General features: G+C 41.3%; 1 protein-coding gene across 1 annotated transcript in view; it reads left to right on the top strand.

Moving 5' to 3' along the window:
* UBTD2 (ubiquitin domain containing 2) overlaps window positions 1–25,029 on the top strand; it is a 90,569-nt gene that overhangs the window by 58,909 nt on the left and 6,631 nt on the right. The gene's annotated exons all lie outside the window — the stretch shown is intronic.

Genomic DNA, 25,029 nt, shown 5'->3' with positions numbered 1-25,029 from the left:
CCGTTGCTCAGGCTTTAAGAGAGAGAGAGAGAAAGGAAATCTAAAACTAAACAGTAAACCCAGCTCCATTGCTGAGTCATTAAGAAGGAAAAACGCCACCAACAACACGGCACAGAAACATATCCGCCCCAGCCAAACCCCACCCAGAACAGTTTTTTAAAAGGAGAAAACAGCAGCTTACCTCCCTGCAGACACACACACAGGCTCACTCCAAAGCAGGAGGCTCTCCCAAGCCTCTAACTGCGACACACCCTATAACTGCCGAAAAAGCTACAGCACAAAGCACCAAGAAACAGTCATGTTAAAAAATAAATTCAATGGAGGCTTTTTTTTTCAAAATACAAAAAAAAAATTATTTAAACAGCCAATTGTACCCGAACCCACCCCGTCCCAGCTGCGGGATCCCCCTGCTCTCACCCTGCACAGGCTCAGAGGCAACCTTGCTAATCTGGGTGCCCAAACAAGGCACAGGCAGGGGGAAAGTGGCGCCGGGCAAAGCCGAACGAGACAGCCTCCCCTTATACGTTCATACGTTCAGGGTCATATGTTCAAGGCTGGGGAGTGTGGGAGTTGGAGTCTCTGAACACATAGTCTGGGCACTCACCTTCCCATTGATGCGTTCAGGTGCTGCTTGCTCCTGCCTGGCTCAGTGGGCGGCGCTCCGCTCGCGCTGTCTTTCTGGGCTCCATGTGGGCTGGGCAGGCATGGCGGATCACCAAGCAGTGGCACCACAGCGGGAGAGTGCAAGGGCTGTACTCTGGCACCAGCGGGAGGTAACAAGGGGTGGGTGGGTGGCTGGGGGCAGGGAAAGACGGGGGGGTTCTTCCACCTCACCCCATCCTATCCAAAATTATAACATAAAATACAGTGGTGCCTCGCTTAGCGAGCGCACCGTATAACGACGAATCCGTATAGCGATCCCCTTTTTCGGGATCGCTATACGGAGCACCCAATTGCCGCACCTCGCATTGCGACAATTGGGGAGTCCGGCCGCCATTTTGGAGCCGCGTTCGGCGGCTCCAAAATGGGTGCCGGATGACCCGAAATGGCCCCGCGCTGTGTTTTCGCGCCCTCGGCAAGTGAGGGGAGGGCGCGAAAACGCCGCGCGGGGCCATTTCGGGTCCGTTTTGAAGCCGCAAAACAGCTGTTTTGTGGCTTCAAAACGGCCGCGGACGACCCGAAATGGCCCCGCGCGGCATTTTCGCGCCCTTGGCAAGCGAGGGGAGGGCGCGAAAACGCCGCGCGGGGCCATTTCGGGTCCGTTTTGAAGCCGCAAAACAGCTGTTTTGCGGCTTCAAAATGGCCGCGGGCAACCCGAAATGGCCCCGCGCAGCGTTTTCGTGCCCTCCTCTCGCTTGCCAAGGGCGCGAAAACGCCGCGCGGGGCCATTTCGGGTCGTTTTGAAGCCGCAAAACAGCTGTTTTGCGGCTTCAAAACGACCCGAAATGGCCCCGCGCGGCGTTTTCGCGCCCTCGGCAAGCGAGGGGAGGGCACGAAACTGGCTGCCCGGGGCCAGGAAACTTCTCTAAGTGGGAAGTTTAGGGCCGATTCGGAACGCATTAAATGAAGTTTAATGCGTTCCAATGGCTTTTTACTTCCCGCTTAGCAAAGATTTCATATAGCGAAGGTTAATCCGGAACGGATTAACCTCGCTATACGGGGCACCACTGTATACAAAAGCCTGACATTTTAAAGGTTTTTATCTTTGCCTGCCAAACAGAGGACATTAGGCTAAAAAGAAGGACTCCAAAGCCAACTACACCAGAGCACAGAGTGCTGTCCTCTGAAGATGCCGGCCACAGAGACTGGCGAAACGTTAGGAAGAACAACCTTCAGAATTCGGCCAAAGAGCCCGAAAAACCCACAACAACCATAAAGGCTTACATCATGCTATATGTACGGTTCAAAAGAGCATTGAAGACCTGGCTCTTCTGCCAGGCTTTCCCGGAGCACTAGGATCTCGCCCTCCCTTTTTACCATTCTTTTTGCCATCCTCTCCATCACCCTTTTTACCACCTTTATTGCCATCTCTTTAATTTACCGATTTGTTATGCATTGATTTATTTTTATCGTATTTTTAATATTATTCCTTATATTGTTAGCCACCCAGAGTGGCCTGGTTGCCAGATGGTGTAGCATATAAATTCAAATAATATATAAATATATCTATTTGTCTTAAATACTTTGTTTCTGAAATTAGAAATTAATATGGCTACCAGTTATTAGCAGTTTGCTACAGTATGATTGAATTTCTACTGCCAAGAATGGGAAATGTATCATTGTGCGATTATCTGTCTTGGCTGCCAAGCAACTTGGCTGGTCTAAAGCGCTACGACAACTTGGCTGGTCTAAAGCGCTGGTCTAAAGCGCTACCCCATGACTGGGGTAGGGGTTGGGAGGAGTGCCATTTGTTGCTCTGCTCTCAGGCAGGAAATGTCTTTGGCCATCCCTGATTTCTACATCATCTCACAACTGCTATGTCCACTAAAAATGTGTGCTGGAACTGAATCAGAAGCAAGTGGACTAGAAATATTAGTTAGTGAGTATATTTCAGTAAAATGTCCAACAAAGATTTTGTTTTTGTTTCTGTTCACTTTGAGTGCTATCTCTACCTCCTCAGTGGCAAAAGGTACTGTATCTAATATTTCTTACACAACCTTATCACCCTTGTCAGTGATTTATTTTTACAGCTGGTCAATTCAACACTTACAGATCTTAGTGATGTCTGGTTGTGTTTGTTTAAAACTATAGGGACTAGCTTCCAAAATTCACAAAATCTTAGTGCACATTTTTGCTAGGTGTATACAGTAAATCTGTTTCACTTTCTTTTAAAGGAGTGGGGTACTGGAGTGGCTGAATTATTAGATGATTTTGTTTAAAGGGATGGGGCAGTGTATGCATCTCTGAATGTGAATGGCGAAATGCTTCTATGGTAATTTCTAAGATTTGTGAGAAGAGTGTATAAGTAAGCATGGGAGATAAGTTTAGAAAAATGCTGCTGAGTAGCCTTTTACTAAAGTATTGATAGGTAATGAATGAATATAAATAGCCATGAATCAAGATTAAATACTCTCTGAAGATGAAATCTGTTTTGCAATTGTATTAGAGATGAACTCAAATGATGCAGTGATCTGTTAGCAGTGCAATAATACTGCAGTTAATAGATGCTATTGTTTAAAAGATACACTTTTGTTCATTTGAAGAAATTGAAATAAAATAGAATCCTGGCCGGCATAGCTGGTGGTGAAGGCTTCTGGGAGTTTCAGTCTAAGAACATCTTGGGACCTGAGGTTAGGTACCACTGCTGTACATCCTTTCACCATTTGGGCATTCAGATCAGGTTTTGAGATGGGGATAGTTGTTTTCTGTGACTAAATTTCCTAGGAACTAGTCAGCAGATGTAGATTTAACATGGAAGCAATGTCAGGTAAAGGTAAAAGTTCCCCTTGACAATTTTTGTCCAGTCGTGTTCGACTCTAGGGGGCGGTGCTCATCTCTGTATCCAAGCAATAGAGCCAGCGTTTGTCCGAAGACAATCTTCCGTGGTCACATGGCCAGTACGACTTAGACACGGAACGCTGTTACCTTCCCACCAAGGTGGTCCCTATTTATCTACTTGCATTTGCATGCTTTCGAACCGCTAGGTTGGCGGGAGCTGGGACAAGCGACGGCCGCTCACTCCGTCGCGTGGATTTGATCTTACGACTGCTTGGTCTTCTGACCCTGCAGCACAGGCTTCTGCGGTTTAGCCCGCAGCACCACCACGCCCCTATGTCAGGTACTGAAATGAGATTCTCCAGCCTTATGAAGCATTCTGCACTTCTGGTCATTGCACTTCTGTTACTGTGTTTGTCACACAGAAAGTATTCCAGAAGACACATTACTTAATCTCTGAGGCTGTATCATAGAATCCGTGCAGCTGCTGGATCATTGCTTGCTGTTTGGTTAGCATCTCTGCATGGCTTAGCATCTCTGCATGGCTTTAAACACAGAACTTCATATGAAAATTTAAATTTTAGAATTTTTTTGGCACAAACATTCTTCATCAAAAAGATATAGTGGCTACATGCTGTACAAATGAAAATTTATTAATTCTTTAAATTCATATTTGCTGAATTCATTGCATATTAGTTCTGCACCAATACTGGTATTTAACAAGCAGTTGACTTCTTCTAGACATTACATTTAAGCCCTCTGTAGTCAGCTATATTGTGTTTATGGATTTAAAAACAGACTGTTAATAATTTAATGTGTGTTTTCTATTGTATGTGAAATGTTTAATCAATGTTGAATAATGTTTGATCGCTGAGCTCCTCTCTTTGAAGTGCCTAAAGTAGTAGTTCTCAACCTTTTTTCACTTTCATACCCCTTGGTGCTCCTTTCTCTAAATTGTACCCTTCATGTATTTTTCAATACATGACTGAGCCTAGAAAGGGAAGCTTGAAGGAGCGCAAGAGGGCGATCAGGACATCAGATGGAGAGAGAAAGGAGAAGGTGGCAGCAGCAGTTTGACAATCAGGGGCTAGGTACTCAAGGGCATTCGCAGACTGCCAGTCCCCTGACTGTGTCTCTGCAGGGTGCCATTGTTGTCATTGTCACTGCCAACCTTTTCCCCTCACCTGCAGGACACATTGTCTCCTTCCCTCCCCAACTAGCTGCTTCCTGTTCCTTTGCCCTCTCACCCAAGCACTAGCTATTTAACAATTCTCCCATTCCCCATTAGTGCCTTCCCATCCTTCCAATACTTTGAAACATGATTGGGTCATTTGTGTATGGCTGATTAGCAGATTGAATGGCAGTATCTTGTCTCATTTCAGCAGGTAGACATATGTTAAAAATGCTACTGTCCTCACATTATGAGGCAAATGGCAAACTTTGCAAGATAACCAGTACTGTGCCAGGTCTGCAACAAATTCTGGGAATTGTAGTCTTGCTCCATTGTTGCGTGATGGGTCGTTAGGGATTTCCCAAAGGGTGGGTTTCACACTTAGGAGTGGCTGCATCAAGAGGCATGACAGACTGATGTTCATATTGTCTTCCGTCTGAAGATTGTCCACACTTTGAATCCTAAGAGTACTGCAGTAATCTCTAATCAAAGCATTTTATTTTACTATAGCAAAAAATATTCTATATTTTCTTTTGTTCCCAATACACTCTGCAGATTAAGGCTGGTGACATATGTGTCTTTTCCCACCATTATGCAATCTTTTCTCGTGTGCCTCTGAATGTCCTGATTACTACCCTGGCAGTATGCGTATCCCAGGTTGGGAGTCACTGGCATAAAGCAATGGCTGAAATCAGCCGCCCCAAGTAGACATGGTCTAAAGGGGCGGGGCATAAATTAAATAAACAAATAAATCTAATAGTGTAAAATTATGCCATATATGGATGATGATGTCGTAGTCCACAGCTGGCTTTAAGGAATTAAATGTTTCTGATTGAGAACACACACACACACACACATGCAACACACACCCGATTCCAATCTCCCTTGTTACCCCTTTTCTCCTAGAAGAGGGGGTTGTGAGACAGTAGTAGTCTTTAATGTTTTTAAACTGGCATCACGCATAAAGTCTTCCCACTGGTGGTGATTTTGGGAAATTAAAGAGGGCCCTACCTGTCATGAGGCTCCCAGTGGCCTCCCCAGGATGAAATGAAGCCTTGGAACCTTTGAGAGAGGGATCAGAAGCTTTTAATTCCTGAAAAAAATGGCCATGGCTGATGAAATCATTTGGTTTATGCTGTGTAACTTTGGGCTACTGTGTTAAAGTCAGTGTGATATTTGGAGATTAAAGGCTCCCCCACTTCCAGTCCTGCCCTGAGGCTCCCAAAGGTTGCTCCAGGATGAAAGGGAAACTTGAGACCAAGGGGAGGGAGGATAGGAAAATGTTAAAAACCAATGTCTGTGGCTGATTACATCATCTCTCTTTACAGAAAAAGAATTTTGTAGCAGGAGTCATTCCAGTCATTAAATCATATTCAACTTCAGTTCACACTGCTTTTTGTTATCATCTCCTGGTTTGGGATTCTTTGTTATAGAGACTTGTTTAATTTGGCATGCCGAGGCCAGAATCACAGTTCTTGCAGCTAAAATGTTCATTACGTGGACATTGGACATAGAACAATACTTTCTAATGATGTTCATTTTCAAAGTAAAATTGACATTACAATAAAATATCTGTAGGAAAGCAAAACACATTTTGAAATCCACTCAGTACTGCTGTGCATGGATAGTTGTAGTGTTGAAGGATTATAGACAGAAGGTAATCCAGGCCAGAGGACTGTGTCCATATCAAACATCCAACACATTTCCTTGTTTAAAACCCAAAAAAATGCTGCTGAGAACAGGTTTTATTAAATATATATTGACATCAGTACTTATGCTTACTGTAATTTAGTTGTTATTCAAAAGACTCTCAATCCAAGATTTGTGGAGGCTCAGCTGCTAACACAACAATGTTGTGGATGCTTATTTCAGTGTGAGTGTTGATTTCAGCTCCCGTTTTAGTTTTCCACAAATTTATGAACTTTCAGTCTTTAAACCACAAGAGGAAATAAGTGTTCTAAAGACTGGTTAGTAAGTAACACAACCATGAAATAGAAATTACATATATGATGGCATTTGGAAATGATTTAAGGAGGAAGATAATTGTTTTCTGCAGCCATTTTGCACCAGAAGCAATCCTTCCAAAGACAGAGTATTAAAAAGGTGCTGTCAGTAGCTAGTGAATAGCAAGGTGAATATGTGCACTATCTGTAATCTCTACTTCTTCTCATCTATCTATGCATCTATGGGCTCCATTTTTTATTTTATGTGCCGTCAAGTCAGAACCGACTTATAGTGACCCTAATAGAGTTTTCAAGGTAAGTGGGATATTTAGGGAATAGCTTTAGCAGTGACAGGGACGTGGTGGTGCTGCAGGCTAAACCGCAGAAGCCTGTGCTGCAGGGTCGGAAGACCAAGCAGTCGTAAGATCGAATCCACGTGACGGAGTGAGCTCCCGTCGCTTGTCCCAGCTCCCGCCAACCTAGCGGTTCAAAAGCATGCAAATGCAAGTAGATAAATAGGGACCACTTCGGTGGGAAGTTAACAGCGTTCCGTGTCTAAGTCGCACTGGCCATGTGACCACGGAAGATTGTCTTCGGACAAACGCTGGCTCTATGGCTTGGAAACGGGGATGAGCACCGCCCCCTAGAGTCGAACACGACTGGGCAAAAATTGTCAAGGGGAACCTTTACCTTTACCTTTAGCAGTGACATATCTCCAGTGAGTCTCTATGGCTGAGTAGGGGATTCTAATCACGGCCTGCTGAATCCTTGTCTGTCACTCTACTACACTACAGTCCATATCTTTGTGTTTTTCTTGCTTTAATTTTTTGTTTCAGTCCAATATTTGCTCACCTAAGAGAGAATAAAGCTACGGCTCTTTAGTCGATTGAGCTTTGAATAAATAAGCTTAATGATGGAGGGAAAGTCATGGAGAGATCATTTGTAAGTTTTAAATGTTTTATTTATTTTGCAGCATTAAGGGAGGCCATGTGTTTAATGTAATCCCATGAAATTTCTTATGCTAATTTAGGCTGTGTGGCATCTTCATAAAGGAAATACGTGTGAAAGGAAGTAGAGTCCCTTCATACTTTCTGTTAAGCTGCTCTTTATAATTTTGTAAGTTAACATTTTAATAGACTGTACAAGTTAAATGACAACATATTTTGTTGTTTTCATTTTTTGCTCTTTGAACTGTCTTTGGGAGGCTTCACCTTGAAAGATGATCTAGAAATATTTTAAAGAAATGAATGATCAATGAGTGAGTGAATATGATTTGTGTTCTTGGGTATGATGCATTGATTTGAATAACATCATGTTACTTCTGTAGATTCTTGCCGAAATGAAAAAGAACAGAGCTTTTCAGTGTCATTTCAAATATATTTAGTGTAGTTTGTTTATTCTAATTTCAAAGTACATGTAAAACAGAATGGAATAGAAGAAGCTACAGCCCTCAAAGAAGAATGTTTTAAGAACTTAATTATAGAGTACTGCAGTGGTCCCCAACCTTTTTAATGCCAGGGACCGGTTTTGTTGAAGACCATTCTTCCAAGGACCGGGAGGGGAGCTGCCACTATTGCCGTCCCTGAATGGGGAGGGGGGAGCTGGGGGGCATCCATGCGTGGGGTACTTGTTATGCAGTAGTATGTTATGCCATCATTTAAAGTGCCTCTGAGGAATCCCAAATAAAGATCAGCTGTGCTAGTAGGTCTTTCCTGACACATCCTACAGCAGAAGCCATGGTCCGCAGAGAGCTTCCAAAGCATCACAGGGATCACATTGTTAAAAAGGTATCAATGAGGAGAAGGGTATAAAAGAATTTCCAAGGCATTAAATATACCATGGAACACAGCGAAGACAGTCATCATCAAGTGGAGAAAATATGGCACAATGGTGACATTACCAAGAACTGGACGTCCCTGCAAAAGTGATGAAAAGACTAGAAGAAAATTGGTCAGAGAGGCTGCCAAGAGGCCTACAGCAACATTAAACAAGCTGCAGGAATATCTGGCAAATACTGGCTGTGTGGTACATGTGACAACAATCTCCCGTATTTTTCATATGTCTGGGCTGTGGGGTAGACTGGCAAGACGGAAGCCTTTTCTTACAAAGAAAAACATCCAAGCCTTGCTACATTTTGCAAAAACACATCTGAAATCTCCCAAAAGCATGTGGGGGAAAAGTGTTATGGTCTGATGAAACCAAGATTGAACTTTTCGGCCCTAATTCCAAAAGATCTGTTTGGTGCAAAAACAACACTGTGCATCACCGAAAGAACACCATGCCCACAGTGAAGCATGGTGGTGGCAACATCATGCTTTGGGGCTATTTTTCTTCAGCTGGGACAGGGACCTTAGTCAAGATAGAGGGAATTATGAACAGTTCCAAATACCAGTCAATACTGGCACAAAACCTTCAGGCTTCTGCTATAAAGCTGAACATGAGGAGAAACTTCATCTTTCAGCATGACAACAACCCAAAGCATACATCCAAATCAACAAAGGAATGGCTCCACCAGAAGATTAACATTTTGGAATGGCCTGAATCCGACTGAATATCTGTGGGGTGATCTGAATAGGGCTGTGCACAGGACACACCCTTGCAATCTGACAGATTTGGAGGGTTATGGCAAAGAAGAGTGGGCAAATATTGCCAAATCAAGATGTGCCATACTGAGAGACTCAAACCCCAAAAGGCTGAATGATGTAATAAAATCCAAAGGTGCTTCAACAAAGTATTAGTTTAAGGGTGTGCACACATATGCTCACATGCGCTGGATTATGGAGAAAGCCAGAGACTTCCAGAAAACATGTACTTCTGCTTCATTCACTACGTAAAAGTCTTTGACTGTGGACCACAGCAAACTATGGCAAGTCCTAAAAGAAATGGGCGTGCCTGACCACCTTATCCATCTCCTGAGAAACCTATATGTGGGACAGGAAGCAACAGTTAGAACTGGATATGGAACAACGGATTGGTTCAAAATTGGGAAAGGAGTACGACAAGGCTGTATATTGTCACCCTGCTTATTTAACTTATATGCAGAATACATCATGCGGAAGGCTGGACTGGAGGAATCCCAAACCGGAATTAAGATTGCCAGAAGAAATATTAGCAACCTCTGATATGCAGATGATACCACTCTGATGGCAAAAAGTGAGGAGGAATTAAAGAACCTCGTAATGAGTGTGAAAGAGGAGAGTGCAAAAATCGATCTGAAGCTCAACATAAAAAAAACTAAGATCATGGCCACTTGTTCCATCACCTCCTGGCAAGTAGAAGGGGAAGATATGGAGGCAGTGACAGATTTTACTTTCTTGGGCTCCATGATCACTGCAGATGATGACAGCGGCCACGAAATTAAAAGACATCTGCTTCTTGGGAGGAAAGTGATGACAAACCTCGACAGCATCTTAAAAAGCAGAGACATCACCTTGCCAACAAAAGTCTGCATAGTCAAAGCTATAGTTTTTCCACCATAAAGAAAGCTGACTGCCAAAGATTTGATGCTTTTGAATTGTGGTGTTGGAGGGGGCTCTTGAGAGTCCCCTGGATTGCAAGGAGAACAAACCTATCCATTCTAAAGGAAATCAACCCTGAGTGCTCACTGGAAGGACAGATCCTGAAGCTGAGGCTCCAAGACTCTGGCCATCTCATGAGAAGACTCCCTGGAAAAGATCCTGATGTTAGGAAAGTGTGAAGGAAAGACGAGAAGGGGACGACGGAGGATGAGATGGTTGGACAGTGTCATCGAAGCGACCAACATGAATTTGACCCAACTCCATAAGGCAGTGGAAGACAGGAGGGCCTGGCGTGCTCTGGTCCATGGGGTCACGAAGAGTCGGACACGACTAAACGACAACACACATATGCAACCATATTATTTCAGTTTTTTATTTTTCCCTCCACCTAAAAGATTTGTTTGTTGTTTAACTGAGTTGTACAGTTCATAGGTCTCATTAAAGGTGGAAAAAGTTCTGAAATGATTTATCTTTGTCTAATTTTTTTACATCACAGACACTTGACATTTTAACAGGGGTGTCAAAACTTTATATCCCCTGTATTTGTTTGACCTTTTTTAGTATTTATATGTTCACTTGGGTTAACCTTAATTTTGTCTTTTAATGTTGTAAGCTGCCTTAGTTCCTTTCAAGGAGAAAGATGTGGTAAAATATTTTAAGTAAATAAATGCATATGAAAGATTCCATTCATGCTTAAACTTAATGAATTTAGACTAAATGCCTGAAGACGTACAGTATAAACGTGAACACTGCTTTGAGACACCATTTGACAAGGTAGTAAGGAAACTGATACCATCATTTTGCACAACATAGGCAATCCACAATCCATGGGAGCAGACATAGATGACTCCCACTGTGGAACAGGGCTCACCATCAGGCTCACAGGACAAAACTGGGGCTTGGGTCAGGCAGTGCCCCATTAACTGGCCAGCTTCAACTGACCTTACCCCAAGATTTGGGGTAAGGTCAGTTGGATCACAACCATGGCAAGAGGTTTGCATTGGCAGAAGACAGACCATTATCAGCCCAATGGTCAGCTACAAGCCAATTACTGGTAAACTGTATGCTGCCATTCTTGATGAGGAAGGATGGACCAGGGGAATCCTGGAACTGTTCCAGCACAGAGCTTCCTATATCTAAAATCGGTTGTAACAGGGATGGGGGGTAACCTCAAATCTTGGGGCAAGGTCAATGGTGGCTGGCCAGTTAGAGCAAATGGGGCATTGCCCAACCTCAGCTCCAGGTCTTTCTTGATTAACTACCAAGAACTGGAAGGTGGGACTCACTCTCAGGAATCAAAGGGTGCTGTGAGGGGTCTTTTGCTCCTCTCATTCCAGGATATCAAAGACCCAAGAACCAAGAAGATGCAAAATTAAAACAAATCAAATCAAATACTCTTTGCCACTGAAAATAAAAATCAGATATTTTGTTTGCCACATTGAAAGCAACTGAAGCTGCCATCTGCACCATCCAGCACCAAACATTACTACTTTGGGAAAATTACTTGCAACATAATCTTAATACCCTACAGACCGGTACATTTCTTTTGGGTTCTTCGTGAGCAACGACTTACAAGATGACAAATGTCCAGCAAATCCCTTCACCCTGTAGAAGGGAAACACCAGCCAAACAAACAAACAAAAAAGATAGGATGTCCCCTCATCAGAGGCAGCAGCCAGATTGCTGTCACCCCAGGCTTCTCCGTGAGGGAGTCTCCCAAGGGCTGAGAAGCAGGTCAGGAACCCAGAAGCCTAAGGGCTTCAGCCCCCCTCTAGTCCTGTTTCCTCATTGATCTCTCTCGTACCTCCCTTCCCCCCCCGCCTCAAACGCCTGAAATGCGGTGTGCTTGGAGGGGGGAGTCGGTTTGGAAATCTTCCCTTTCAGGATCCTGAATGAATGCTGCCGGGGACTACCTTGCCTCTTGCCCCGGTGGATGGAGGGGAGGGTTAGTCATCGTCATCATCAGAAGTAGCAGAACACAACATGAGAGATTTGAGCCACGAAGGAGTGGATGGAAGGGAAGGAGTGGGTGGGATGCCAAGGCATTCAATCCTGTGTGGGTGGATGGGAATTTACTCAGGCATGTTTTCCCTCCACACGTTGTCGGATCTCCCTCCGCGAGAGGTGCTCCCACAGAAGCCCCAACTCCAGCCTGAGCTGTTGGGAGCAAAATCCATGCAGCACACACCCCTTCTCTCTCTTCCCCACTGTACTTGGAGGTGTGGGCGAAGGCGCCCCAGGGACCACGAGGAGTGTCTCCCTAGGCAGGGGCTCGCTTGCTCTGTGGAGGCGACTCGGGGCAGGAGGCTCGCCTCAAGGGAGCGGGAAATTTTCATGCCCCACGGACCTGGGGTGGTGGGCATACGGGCAGCCGCAGGAGAGCCCCAGGCGGGAGGGTGCACCGGGCCCATGGCGGGAAATTCAAATGGCGGAGGGCGGCGGCGAGCGCTGAGGACAGAGTGGGAAAGAGATCAAAGTGATCTCCCTGTCTGTGCTGCTTCGGCAAAGGCAATGGGGTCTCAGCGACGTCTTGGATTGGGCATTCCCCCTCTTTTTCTTTCCAGCAGCATAGGAAGAGATCAAAGCATTCTGGTCTCTTTCTTTACCCCTCTTCCTATGCTGCTGGAGAGAAAAAGAGGGGGAATGCCCAATCCAAGATGTTGCTGAGACCCCACTGCCTTTGCAAAGGCAGTGCTGGCAGGGGGATCTCTTTCCGTCTCCGACATCAGCGCTCCCCGCGGCCCTCCGTGGGGCTCTGCCGCCGCCGCTGCCCTACGCCACCTCCGGAGCTGGAGGCAGAGAAACAGAGAGAGGGACCGCAAGGCAAGGCTGGCAGGCGGCTTGCCGGGGTCGCCTCGTAAGGGATGCTGCCTTTGGGTGCCGGACTTGCAGGGCCCCGGGCCGAGGGTTGCCGCCACCGCTGCTTCTGCTCCTCGTCCCCTATGCCAGCAGCTCTGGTGGCAGTAGGGTGAGGAAGCAGTTTAGGGAAGGAAAGGCTGGGGGGGTGGAGCCAGGCAGCGCAGAGGGCGCCGCTGCTCCTGCTGAGTTAAACCAGCGGCGTTCAGCATGGAGCGGGCCGGGCCGTGGGCGAGCTTCTGGTGCCTTTTTACACGCGTTCTCCTACGACTTGTGCCTAAGTGGCTGCTCGCCCCCCCCCACAGACTTTCCCTGCTCCAGCCCCCCCCCCCAGTCACCCAGCCTCGTTTAAGCCAGCCTGGGTCTCCAGGCGACATCCCTTAGCCACCTCCCCTTCCCATGGCTTAGAGTGGGGAAGGGGGGGACCCCCAACGACTCCCCCACGCGCTTACTTCCTTCTCCTACGACAGCCTCAGTCGATAACCTTAACTGCCCTCCCATTCAAACGATGAGCACCACATACGCCCCTCCACAAGCGCGACACGCCCACCTGCGGGGACTGGGGGGCGGGGTGAAGATCTGTGTCCACGGCCCAGTCCACAGGGGCCCACGGACCACTAGTGGGTCGCGGACCGGGGGTTGGGGAACAGGGGAGTACTGTATAATAAAACGCAATTCAATTCCTTTCAGCTAATACCTTCTCATAGTGCAGTGGTTAAACTTCAGTATTACAATTTTTAAGACTCTGCTCACAACCTGAGTTTGGTCCCCACGGGCTCAGGTAGCTGGCTCGAGATAGACCTCGTCTTCCATTCTTCTGAGGTCAGTAAATTGAATACTCAGCTCATTGGGGAAGCAGTGTGTAGCCTGAACAATTAAATTGTAAATTACCCAGAGAGTGTTTTAAGCACTATGAGACAATACAATCATGTGAAAAAGAAAGTGCACCCTCTTTGAATCCTATGGTTTTATGTATCAGGACATTAAAAAATGATCTGGTCCTTAGCAGATCTGAAAATTGGGTAAATACAACCTCAGATGAACAACAGCACTTTACATATTACTAAAATATTATTATTAAAAATTGTCGTTAAAGCATGGAAACTATACCACATGATGAACCACTGGAATGCAGCTGTTTACTATGCAATTTTGTTGTTTAGATAAAAAGCTGTCTCTGATGAGGCAGCCACATAGAAAAATCGGAACAAAAAAACATATTACGGCCAAATAATGTTTAATTCACTTGGTCCTAGAAGAAGCAGGAAAGTCATCATGCTTTCTCATACCCAGCAGAATTTTGTGTGTAGTCTTCATTTATGTAGGCATATTTTCAATATTGACTTTTTTTTACCAGGAGGCCTAGTTTATATGACACATTAAGAAAGGAAACTGTAGGAATCCTGAATTATTCATTATAATCACTCCTTGAAGGAGAACAGCTGCACTGACCAAAGAACGTTGTTCCATAATTGATCGTTTTTCCCAGGCCACAAGCACAACTGCTGATCTGGTTTCTTTGCCTCCTAACAAACCAGCGAAGGAATCCACAGTTTTAGGCTTGTTCCTCTTGTTCTTTGGGGAAAAATAAATCAAGATGGCCACTATGCCCAACAACTAAGATACCATGAAGTAATGCCACACACTCTGCAAGAGAGCATTACTGAGTTGTGTGTACCATCACTGCCGCCAACACTTCTGTAGAGCCTAGTCTACCAGGTTGTGCAATTCCTGCTGTAATGAATGAACCCATTTGCCATCAAAGATGACAACCAGCCATTTGGAATAGGCATCTGGATTTTCTTGTCAAGACCCGTATTAACTTAAATGTTGTGAAGATCAAAGAAATTAGGTCCGTTGTGTTTTAAATTTCAGCCAGGAAGATATCTTTTTATCTTTCTCTACCAAAACCAGCTACCGCTTCTCTGTAGACATTTGCCTTGCCTTAGCAAAAGGCAGGCTGTTACAAAAGGATATTAGAAAACTAGGTGAAAGGTTAGAGAAGAAAGCCATGCTGTCTTGATAGAAAATCCCCAAATGTGGGTGGATACTGTCATCAGTCCACTGGAATATCAAAAGCAGGCAAACGTTCAAGTCCTGCAAAACTCTTTTTCAGGCTATGCAAGGGGGAGGATGTACCAAAAATCATACTGGTCTTGATGATTGTTTGGCTTTTTCTACCCTCTTTGCAAGCTCTGCAGTGCCCGACCTGGAAAAAAATTATTCAGGATTTGAAAACAGTCTATTCTTTTTGTTATTGTTGTTATGCTAATTAAAGTATTCCACATCCTTGCCTTAGGTGAAGCTTGGTTTCTTGAGTTTCTATCCTATCAAATTCCCTACAAATAACTATAGAGCTTTAGTGGAAGTTATATAGCACAAAAGAATGTAAATAACAGTTTATTGTGCATGAGGCTACACTAAAGTAATCTGTCAGTTTAATGATATCCTCACTGAAAAGGAGATGGGTCTTTTATGAACATCTGTGTAGGTACCAGTCTACACAAAAACCCACCCACACAGACCTATACCTACACAAAAACTCCAACCACCAACTACAACAAAAAGAGGCATAATCAAAACACTGGTAGACCATGCAAATCGGAATTGTGAAGCTCAATTTCTCAGCACCGAACTCAACCATCTGAATTGGGCCCCGCAGGCGAGTGGCTATGCCAAGAGTGAAATCAAAAGAGCCATCAAACCAAGAAAACAACACCAAACTGAAGAGGAAAAACAGCCACCCACAAATAAAGTATTTCTGCCATACATCAAAGGGGTCTTGGACCGCATGGGGAAACTTTTGAAAAAACACAACCAACAAACAGTATTCAGGCCCACCACAAAAATACAACAAATGTTATGGTCAGCAAAGGACAAAAAGGACCCCCACACCACTGCAGGAGTATACCAGATACCTTGCAGTTGTGGGCAGGTATATATTGGAACCACAAAATGCAGCATTCACACCAGAATCAAAGAACATGAGAGACACTGCAGACTAAAAAAACCAGAAAAATCGGCAGTAGCTGAACATGCCCTGAAACAAGCTGGACATGAAATTCTACTTCAAAATACTGGACAATACCAGCAACCATTATGTTAAACTGCACAGGGAAGCCATTGAAATCCACAAACACCAGCGGAGCTTCAACAAAAAAGAAGAAAGTTTAAAACTCAACAAAGCCGGAAGATGTCACTTCTGCCATTACGGGATGCACAGCTGAGTCTTCATCTCCTCGCCCTGCTGAATGTAAATAAGTTGCTAAATGCCTTTTTGCCTTCTTGAAACGTGAGTAAATCTGCTTAAATTCTTTGTGAAAAGTTCAAGCAGAGATAGAAGTGCTTTTTAAACTGTAAAAGCCTGGCTGCTTATCTAGGGGAATACACTTTCGTTTTCGCTCGGAAGAATGCCAGTGAAAGTTGAACAGCTAATGAGCTGTAAAAAACTACTTTCCTTTGCTATGAACTTTTGCTTTGCTTATGAGAAAAAATAGAGCTAAGAGTTCTAAAAGTTGGACACAAGAGCCGTCAGAGAAAAAACCATCAGATTATAGTCTCGAATGCTGAAGACAAATAGAGGTGGAATCCCCCGCTCCTAAAGAAGTTTCTAAAGAGACTCGGGAAGTTGCTGGAAAGGTGGCGGAAGGGGCTACCTCTCTGAGCAGTCTTATTGAAGCTAGCATGGAAAAAAAGATTGCTGAATTAACAAATTATGTGAAGGATCTGGCTAAAGATATACCATGCCAGATTGATAGAAAACTGGAACAGGTTCTTTTCAAAATAGACTCTTTAATGAAGGAATGTCAACAGATGGGAAAGGACATGAAAGCAGTCCAGGGAGAAGTACAGGGGATGAAGGCAAGCACAGTAAAAATGGAGGACAGAGTAAAGCAAATGGAAGATCTATCAAAACAGAATGAAGGGAAAACAAAGGCACAACAACAGAAGATAGACGATTTGCAAAAGAAAGTGATTTAAGATGCAACAAAATCAAATTAATGAATTTTGAGCTGCAAAAATGAGATGACCTTAAAGCAGGAATTGGTGACCTGGATAAATTCTATTATGAACTCCCAGCATGTGGCTGAAGAGGATATAGAGAGAATTCATTTTGTTGGGGACCCCAGAAATAAGAGGCCAAGACGTATAATATTGAAATTTTTCAAGTATGCTAAAAAAGAGCAATTTCTCGAGATCACTAAAGAAAAACCAAAGCTATTAGTTTATAGGTCAAACCCAATACAGATTTATCAGGATTTAAGCAACAAATCAATACAGTGGAGAAAAATGGTGAAACTCATTACAGTGGTGCCTCGCTTAACGAGCGCACCGTTTAACGAAGAATCCGCATAGCGACCCGTTTTTTGGGGTCGCTAATGCGATCGCATTGCGATGTTCAGATAGGCTAAACATCGCATTGCGATCATTTCTGCACCCGGCGGCCCTTTGGGGAACAGCTGATCGGCGGTTCCAAAATGGCCGGCGGGTGCAGAAAATGGCCACCCGCACCATTTTCGCGCCCTGCCCTCACTTACTGAGGGCACAAAAATGGCGGCGCTATGGAGAAACTTCGCAGAACTGTGAGTTTAAGAGCCATAGGAACGCATTATACTATGTTTAATGCGTTTCTGTGGCGTTTTCCGTTCTGTATAGCGATGTTTCCCCATAGCGACGGTTAATCTGGAACGGATTAACCTCGCTATGCGGGGCACCACTGTACGTTGATTCTAATTAAGTATGGACTGAGATACAACTGGGGTCATGCAAGTAGGCCTGCAAGGAGTGGAAACATAAAAGAGAAGATATCTGGACTGAGAGAAACTATTTGATGCTTGAAAACTTCCCCCTCCCCCCTTTTCCTTTTTTTTCTCTTTCCCTCTTTTTTTCCTCTTAAATTTGTTTTACCCTCCCCCATTTTTGTTGTTGTTTTTTAAAGGGTTTTTTTACACAGTCCCTCCCCCTTTTTGTTTGTTTGTTTGTTTTTGTTCTGTTTGCTTATTTTGTTTCTTTTTGTGGAAACTGAAAAGAAAGAGGAAAGATTAAGGGATAAGGATGTAAAGAGAAATAAGTCAAATGAAAGAAGGGAAGGTATTAAGGGGGAAAAATAGTAGGCTGTGTGGGTGGTGTCTCCCTCTCTCCTGGAGCTCGTCTCAAACCTTAGTGAGGCACGGGGAAGTGGGGGGAGGAAAAGTGGTTAAGTGTAGAGTGGGAAGTTAGGGATAGGGGATTAGATAAGGAACAATGTGAATTTGTTTTTTGGGGGTGTTTTAGCTTTGTGGAATGCACAATGGGACCAAAAAAAAATGGGATATAGAACGGATATGGGGGAAAACATAAGGGTAGCTACTTTAAATGTGAAAGGCCTAGGGTTTGTAACAAAGAGGAAGAGAATAGAAACATTATTGAAGAAGAACAAGGTGGATATTATTTACCTACAAGAGACTCATCAATCAAAGGATGGACTTAATTAACTGAAATTGCAAAATATATACATTTATGAAAAAGGATTTGGAATGTCCAAATCCAAAGGTGTAATGATATTGATTTCTAAACATTGTGGATTTGTGGTAAAAGACATAGTAAAAGATAGTAATTGTAGATATTTGATAGTACAGGGACTAATGGGGGAAGAAGATTATACGTTAATAAATTTTTATGCATCAAATGTGAATCTAGGAGAATTTTATAAAACTGTCGTTAAAGAGATGGAGAAGGTTAGAACGGGATATGTTATTATGGCAGGAGATTTTAATATGGTTTTTAGATAAGGTAAACGATAAAACTGTATGTAAAAAAGATGAGCTGAATAAAAGAAGTACCCTCGTGAGTAAGATATCGAAAATTACGGATTTAAAAGATACATAGAGAGAATTGAAGGGAGATCAAAGAAAGTTTACATATTATTCCTTTGTACGTAATAGTTATTCAAGAATAGATTTTATGTTTATATCTCAAAATTTAATTTCTAAAGTAGTAGATACAAATATTAATGTGATAAAAACAATGGATCATGCATTGATGGTGATGGAGATGAAATTAAGAAAGATTACAGAGAAGCTAGGAGAATAGATTCCAATATTTTTCAGTATACAGATGTAATGGATAGAGCTAAGAAAGAATGGATGGCAATATGGTCAGTAAATGAAGCAGGTGGGAGTAAAATAGGAGTTATGGGACAATGTGAAAGTAGTTATGAGATGAATTGCCATAAGAGAATCATGTAGAATTAAAAAACTGAGAGAAGATATATTAAATATTAAAAAAGAAGAATCATGAAAAGATTTAGAAAGTAAATATTTTATAGATAGAGATAATAAGAAATTATTAGATATTTAAGCTAAAAGGAGAGAGTTAGAAAGCATAGAGTTAGAAAAGGTCCAGAGGGATTTGATATACTCGAAGAGGAATTTTTTCGAGTATAGTAATAAAAACTCAAAGCTTCTAGCTAGGGTAGCTCAAACTAAAAGATCAAAAACACAATTGGAGTGATAAGAGATGAAACAGGAAATAATTGTAGCTTAATGAAGGAAAAATTAATTGTATCACAAAAATTTTACCAAAATATATATAGAGGTAATAGTACATCGAAAGAAGATATGAAAAATTATATTTTTAAAAAATGTAAAGAGTAAACTATTAGAGAATAAAAGAGAATTAGAAAAAGAGGTAAAGGATGAAGAGATTACAGAGGTTATTAACAAACTAAAAAATGTTAAAACTCCAGGCTTTGATGGAAAGGGATCAGAATATTATAAAGTTTTTAAATCAATACTGATCCCCAAGTTAAAAATACTTTATAATGGAATATTGGAAGGAGATAAAATACCAATTTTTTGGAAATATTCATTAACAACTCTTATTCCAAAACCCAATAAAGATTTGACAGACCCAAGTTCATATAGACCTATTTCATTATTAAATCAAGATGCAAAGATATTTATTGCAATTTTGGCAAATAGAATGAACAAATTTATTACAAAATACAGTGGTGCCTCGCTTAACGGGTGCCCCATTTAACAACGAAATCACATAGCGATGAAGATTTTGCGATCGCAAAAGCGATCACATTGCAATGTTTTAAATGGGCAAAAATCGCTTTGCGATGATCAGTACCCTGTTTCGCTTACAGATCATCGCAAAGCGATGATTTTTTAACAGCTGATCGGCGGTTCCAAAATGGCCGCCGGGTAAAAAAAAAATGGCCGCCCACTGTTTTCTAGGACGGATTCCTCGCTTACCGGGCAGCGAAAATGGCTGCCGTATGGAGGATTTTCGTTTAAAGGTGAGTCTGAAGCCCATAGGAACACATTGAAGGGGTTTCAATGCATTCCTATGGGCTTTTTTAAATCGCATAGTGACAAAATCGCTTTGCAGCTATTTTTGCTGCACCAATTATCGTCGCTATGCAAGACACCACTGTATATTAAAGAGGATCAAAATCGTTTTTTTAAGGGAAGACAAATGGAAAATTTAACTAGGAGGATTTTGAATATTATGTATAGTAGACATTGTCTAGAGGGGCGGGTTAAAAATCTAATAAATAAATAAATAATATAGAACAAGATAAATCAAAGGTAGGTATTTTATCATTAGATATTTTTAAGGCATTCAGTTGTGCAGAATGGCCAACATTAAAGATCCTTTTAAAGAGTTGGGGTTTTGTAAATAAATTTAGGGGGGTAGTAGACCAATTATACTTGGAGAACACTTCTGCACTAATTGTTAATGATGGGATGACAGTGCAGATAGCTCTAGGCCAAGGCCCCAGACAAGGTTGCCCTCTTTCTCCAGTTCTGTTTTGTTTGATTATTGAAATGTTAGCAAGAGCAATAAGGAATGACGATTTAATTGAAGGTATGGGTTAAAATAATAAAATAAAGATTAATTTATTTGCTGATGATTCCCTGTTGACAGTGAAAACCCCATTAGAAAGTATAGATAGAATTAAAATTCATTTAGAAAAATTTGGAAAAAAACTGGATTACATGTAAATTGGCAAAAATCTGAAATAATGTTGTTTAATCATAATAAACTTGAACAAGAAAAGTTTGTTGATAAATATGATTTTAAGATATGTAAATCAGTTAAATATTTAGGTAGAGATTTAGTAAAAGATACTCAAAAATAAAGGAACATAATTATAATACATTAAAAGTAGATATTAAAAAGAAACTACAGGAATATACTAACTTAAAACTTTCTTTGTTTGGAAGGATCGCACTGATAAAAATGAAGATTCTACCAAAAATTAATTTTTAATTTAGAATGTTAGCAGTACAGTTAACAGAAAATGATTTTAAATTTTGTCAAGGAATGATTAATAAATGCTATAATGAAGGGAAGAGCCAGAATAAATAAAAGGTATTGGTATAAAACAACAAAAAGGAGTTATAGGCATACCAAATATAAAAATTTGTTATTTGGCTAATCAGTTGAGGTTAATTGGGGAAATTATATATAACTCACAAAGGTTAATTTGTTGGAAAATTGAATCATCAGAATTACAGGTGGATATTAAAAAACATCTATTTGGTATGATTAAGAAATATAAAATAAGTGAAATTAATAACCATTTAAAGGACTATCTTAAACATTTGGTACAAGTATAGAATTTGTCCGTTTAACTCTGCATTAGAATTCGTGACTGAAATAGAGAATTTTCCTGCCAATATGAAAATTTTCCTGCCAATATGAAAGTTTATGCAGAATTATTTAGGTTAAAAGACTGGTTGTATAAAATAAGATTGAAAGATCAAATGAAATAAATCCTTCAAAATAAAAATATATCATGGTTGAATTATATGCAATAGAAAGATGGACTAATGAATGGGTAAAGAAGTATAATAAAGGTAGAGAATATACAAAGTATGAATAATTTCTATTATCATATGAAGATATTCAGATGACTGATTCAGTAAAGGGTGCAGTGAGTAAAATTTATAGATTCCTGCTTGATTTAGAAGAAGAGCCTGAGAAAGAATAAATAATGAAGAATGGAGAAAGATGTGGAAAATGAGGGTTTTACAATTTATGTCGATGAGAGAAAAAAAATTCAAATTGGGTTTAAGATGATATTTGACGCCAACAAAATTGAATAAAATTAACACTAGTTATTTCATGTCTGTTGGAAATGTGAGAAGGAAATTGGTACATACTTTCATATGTGGTGGGAATGAGAAAAAGTACAAAGATTTTGGAAACTAATCTTTAAAGAGCTAAATGACATGTGAAAAAGATATAGAATTTAATCCTGAGATAGCTCTGTTATCAATATTTGAGAATGTGGACTATGATAAGATGACTAGAGAATTGATTACCAATTTATTAACAGCAGCTAGATTAATAATAGCTAGGAATTGAAAATCAAAGTCTGGATTTCAAATGGAAGAATGGTATAATGAAATATGGAACATTTCTATAAATGGTAAGTTAACTTGTAACTTAAAGGTTAAGAAAGGAGAGATGAAAAAGAAGAATTTCTATGGGGCAAATTTCTTGAATATGTGTTAACAAGAGGAAAAGTGAAAGCTCCAGATCAAGAATCAATGCAGTTCTGGAGAAGAGGACAATAAAGGAAGAAGAAGAATAGATAGAGGAAGAAGAGGAGTACTGCAAGCGGTCCCAACTATGGTGGTGGGGAACACAGTCAATCTGTATTTTGGTTTATTTATTTTATGTTTATGCTTATGTTTATGTTGTAGTTTAAGAAAAATTTTAAAAAATTAAAAATTAAAAAAAGAAACTTTAAAAAAACTCAACAAAGCCTGGCTCCCAGCACTGAAAAATACAACCTGCAAAAGGTCAACGAACTCTACCCAGCTACAAGGACCAGTGATCACTGCACACAAAAGACCAGCTAACAACACCCATCAATCACAGTGACAGATCATTTCTCCCCCCTTGTCACAACAATACATCCACAACAAAAACACACTGATCACCATAATCACCCAGTCTCCTGAAAAGGACAAAAGCTGTTCCCACAGCTATAAATACTCAACTATTCCCCAAAATTGCACCAGAGCACAGATAGAGTTCTGACTCCTGTCCTCTGAAGATGCCGGCCACAGAGACTGGTGAAACGTTAGGAAGAAAAACCTTAAGAACACGTCCAAACAGCCCAAAAAAACCACAACAACTATTATATGCTTTGTGAAATAAGATGATTTGTATGGCACAATGTCCAAAACTAACCTTTTTCACTCTTGTAGTTGTTGCTGATCATTGACAAAGTCTGGAACAGTTTCACTGGCTGCTTGAACAAATCATTACAAGTGGTTTTCTTTCTTTGTAAAACGATTTATCTTTTGTAAGAAACACTTGGGGCAATTTATTGAGTTCCTCAGTGTTTCTAAAATATTTTGTAGCTTAAGACTCTTGGCTCATCTTTAAACATAAGTAATTATAAAAGGATTAATAATGTTTAAAGTGTGTGCACCCACCTATGAACGAGAATTTAGAAATTCTTTAGAAGGGTATAAATCTTTTTCACTTTGTGCCGTGGGTATAATACCTTTCTTTGAAAGGCACTGTTCCTTGATTCCAGTTTTGGCTCTCAGACAAATCAAGTGACTTGGTTTTACCTGTCTCTTTTGGGGTCTGCTGGTATGAATGCAATCTATTATATAGAGATAGATACACTCAATATTTTGATTTAGACTTCATTAGTTCTAAACTATTAGAGCTTGCAGTAAGAGACAGTTGTTGTTTACTGTTACTTTTTTATGGTTTTATATATACGAACACCATCTGTACATTCAATAGCATTTGCAGCATGGATAATCAGAAGCATTACCCACATTTTCTTTCTTACGGTCAAATTAGAAAGGTGTTTTCTTCTCAGTATTATTTAGACTTTAGTTACATACAAAAACTCACTAGAATTCTGTTGCCTTGTTACCCGCCAAACCTGGGTTCTAAGATTCTCTGGTAAGGTATCAGGCATAGACGCAAACAACTGAATCAAAGGCCCAATTTTATCTGAATAGCAGCAAAGAAAATGTCAGCTGGGATTTATCTTAAAGCAGAGAAGACCCTGAGAAAACAGTGTTCATACGTTTTATAATGATACAAAAAGCAATAGAAGTACTACAATTCTATTGGTCATTTGTGCCCCGAGTTTGGATCCAGTCCCTCATTGGGTAATGATTCCAACCAAGTTAACCTATTAGTTCCCTATAGATATGCAGATTGTGTGTTCATATGTCCTTTGCTTATGCTCAGGAAGCGTCTAAAAGTCTGGAGAAAGAATCTTATCTTTTGGTGTGTCTATGTGTTTCTTTCCTGGGCCCTGATATATGGTCTTCACTCTCCGGCTCCCCTGCTGGTGATGTTCCAACTATCATCACCTGGTTCCTCCTTGGCCACATTCCTTAGCTAGCCATCTGCTAGATGAAAGGTGAAAGGATGCAGGGAAGAGTAACTAAAGGAAAGTCCTATACTATCTGTGAATGTTCTTCTGCTAAGGGTTATACTAAAATCTAGTTAAATTATGCTCCGGTACCAGCCTCTCCTGCTTACAATATGTATCTCCTTTTATGTATGTATGTTACCCTAGAAATGCAAAGCTTATAAATGGACTGATCGGATAGTTGCCCAGTCTTTGATCTGAACTCTTGCTCAAAACTTGTTGCCTTGCATCTTCACTTATGAAGAAGGGATTATTGCAGCGTCCTTAGAAATTGAGCATCTGTGACCTAATCTAACAACATGATCCCTGAAAATCTCTGGAGATGAACACTATGCATGATGTGCATTTTATGAAGGTTGAAGGTGTGTGAAAAGGCGTATTGGCATTAAACTGCTTGCTTTAATCTAAAGAGTTTACATATACTTGCTGTTGTAGGCAATTCTATGCCTTTTCCGTTCTGCTTTGAAAATAATTGATACGAACACTTGTGGTGCTAGAAGCAAAATAGAAATTTCCTGAGTGGTGTTTTTTATGTAAGCAGAAGCTGAGATGGGATTATGGCATAAACCCAGAATGAACTGACTTCCTTTGCATAGAAAGTGCAGATAAAAAGGTTAAAGGTTCTTGCAATTTATATTTATTGCTTATAACTTCTTGTTGGTATATTAAGTTTGTTTTGTCTCATCACATTTG

The sequence above is a fragment of the Pogona vitticeps genome, chromosome 2, assembly GCF_051106095.1.
Source record: "Pogona vitticeps strain Pit_001003342236 chromosome 2, PviZW2.1, whole genome shotgun sequence".
NCBI classification, from domain to species: Eukaryota; Metazoa; Chordata; class Lepidosauria; order Squamata; family Agamidae; genus Pogona; species Pogona vitticeps.
The sequence above is the reverse complement of the archived record's forward strand: the minus strand, read 5'-3'. Positions and strand labels throughout refer to the sequence as shown.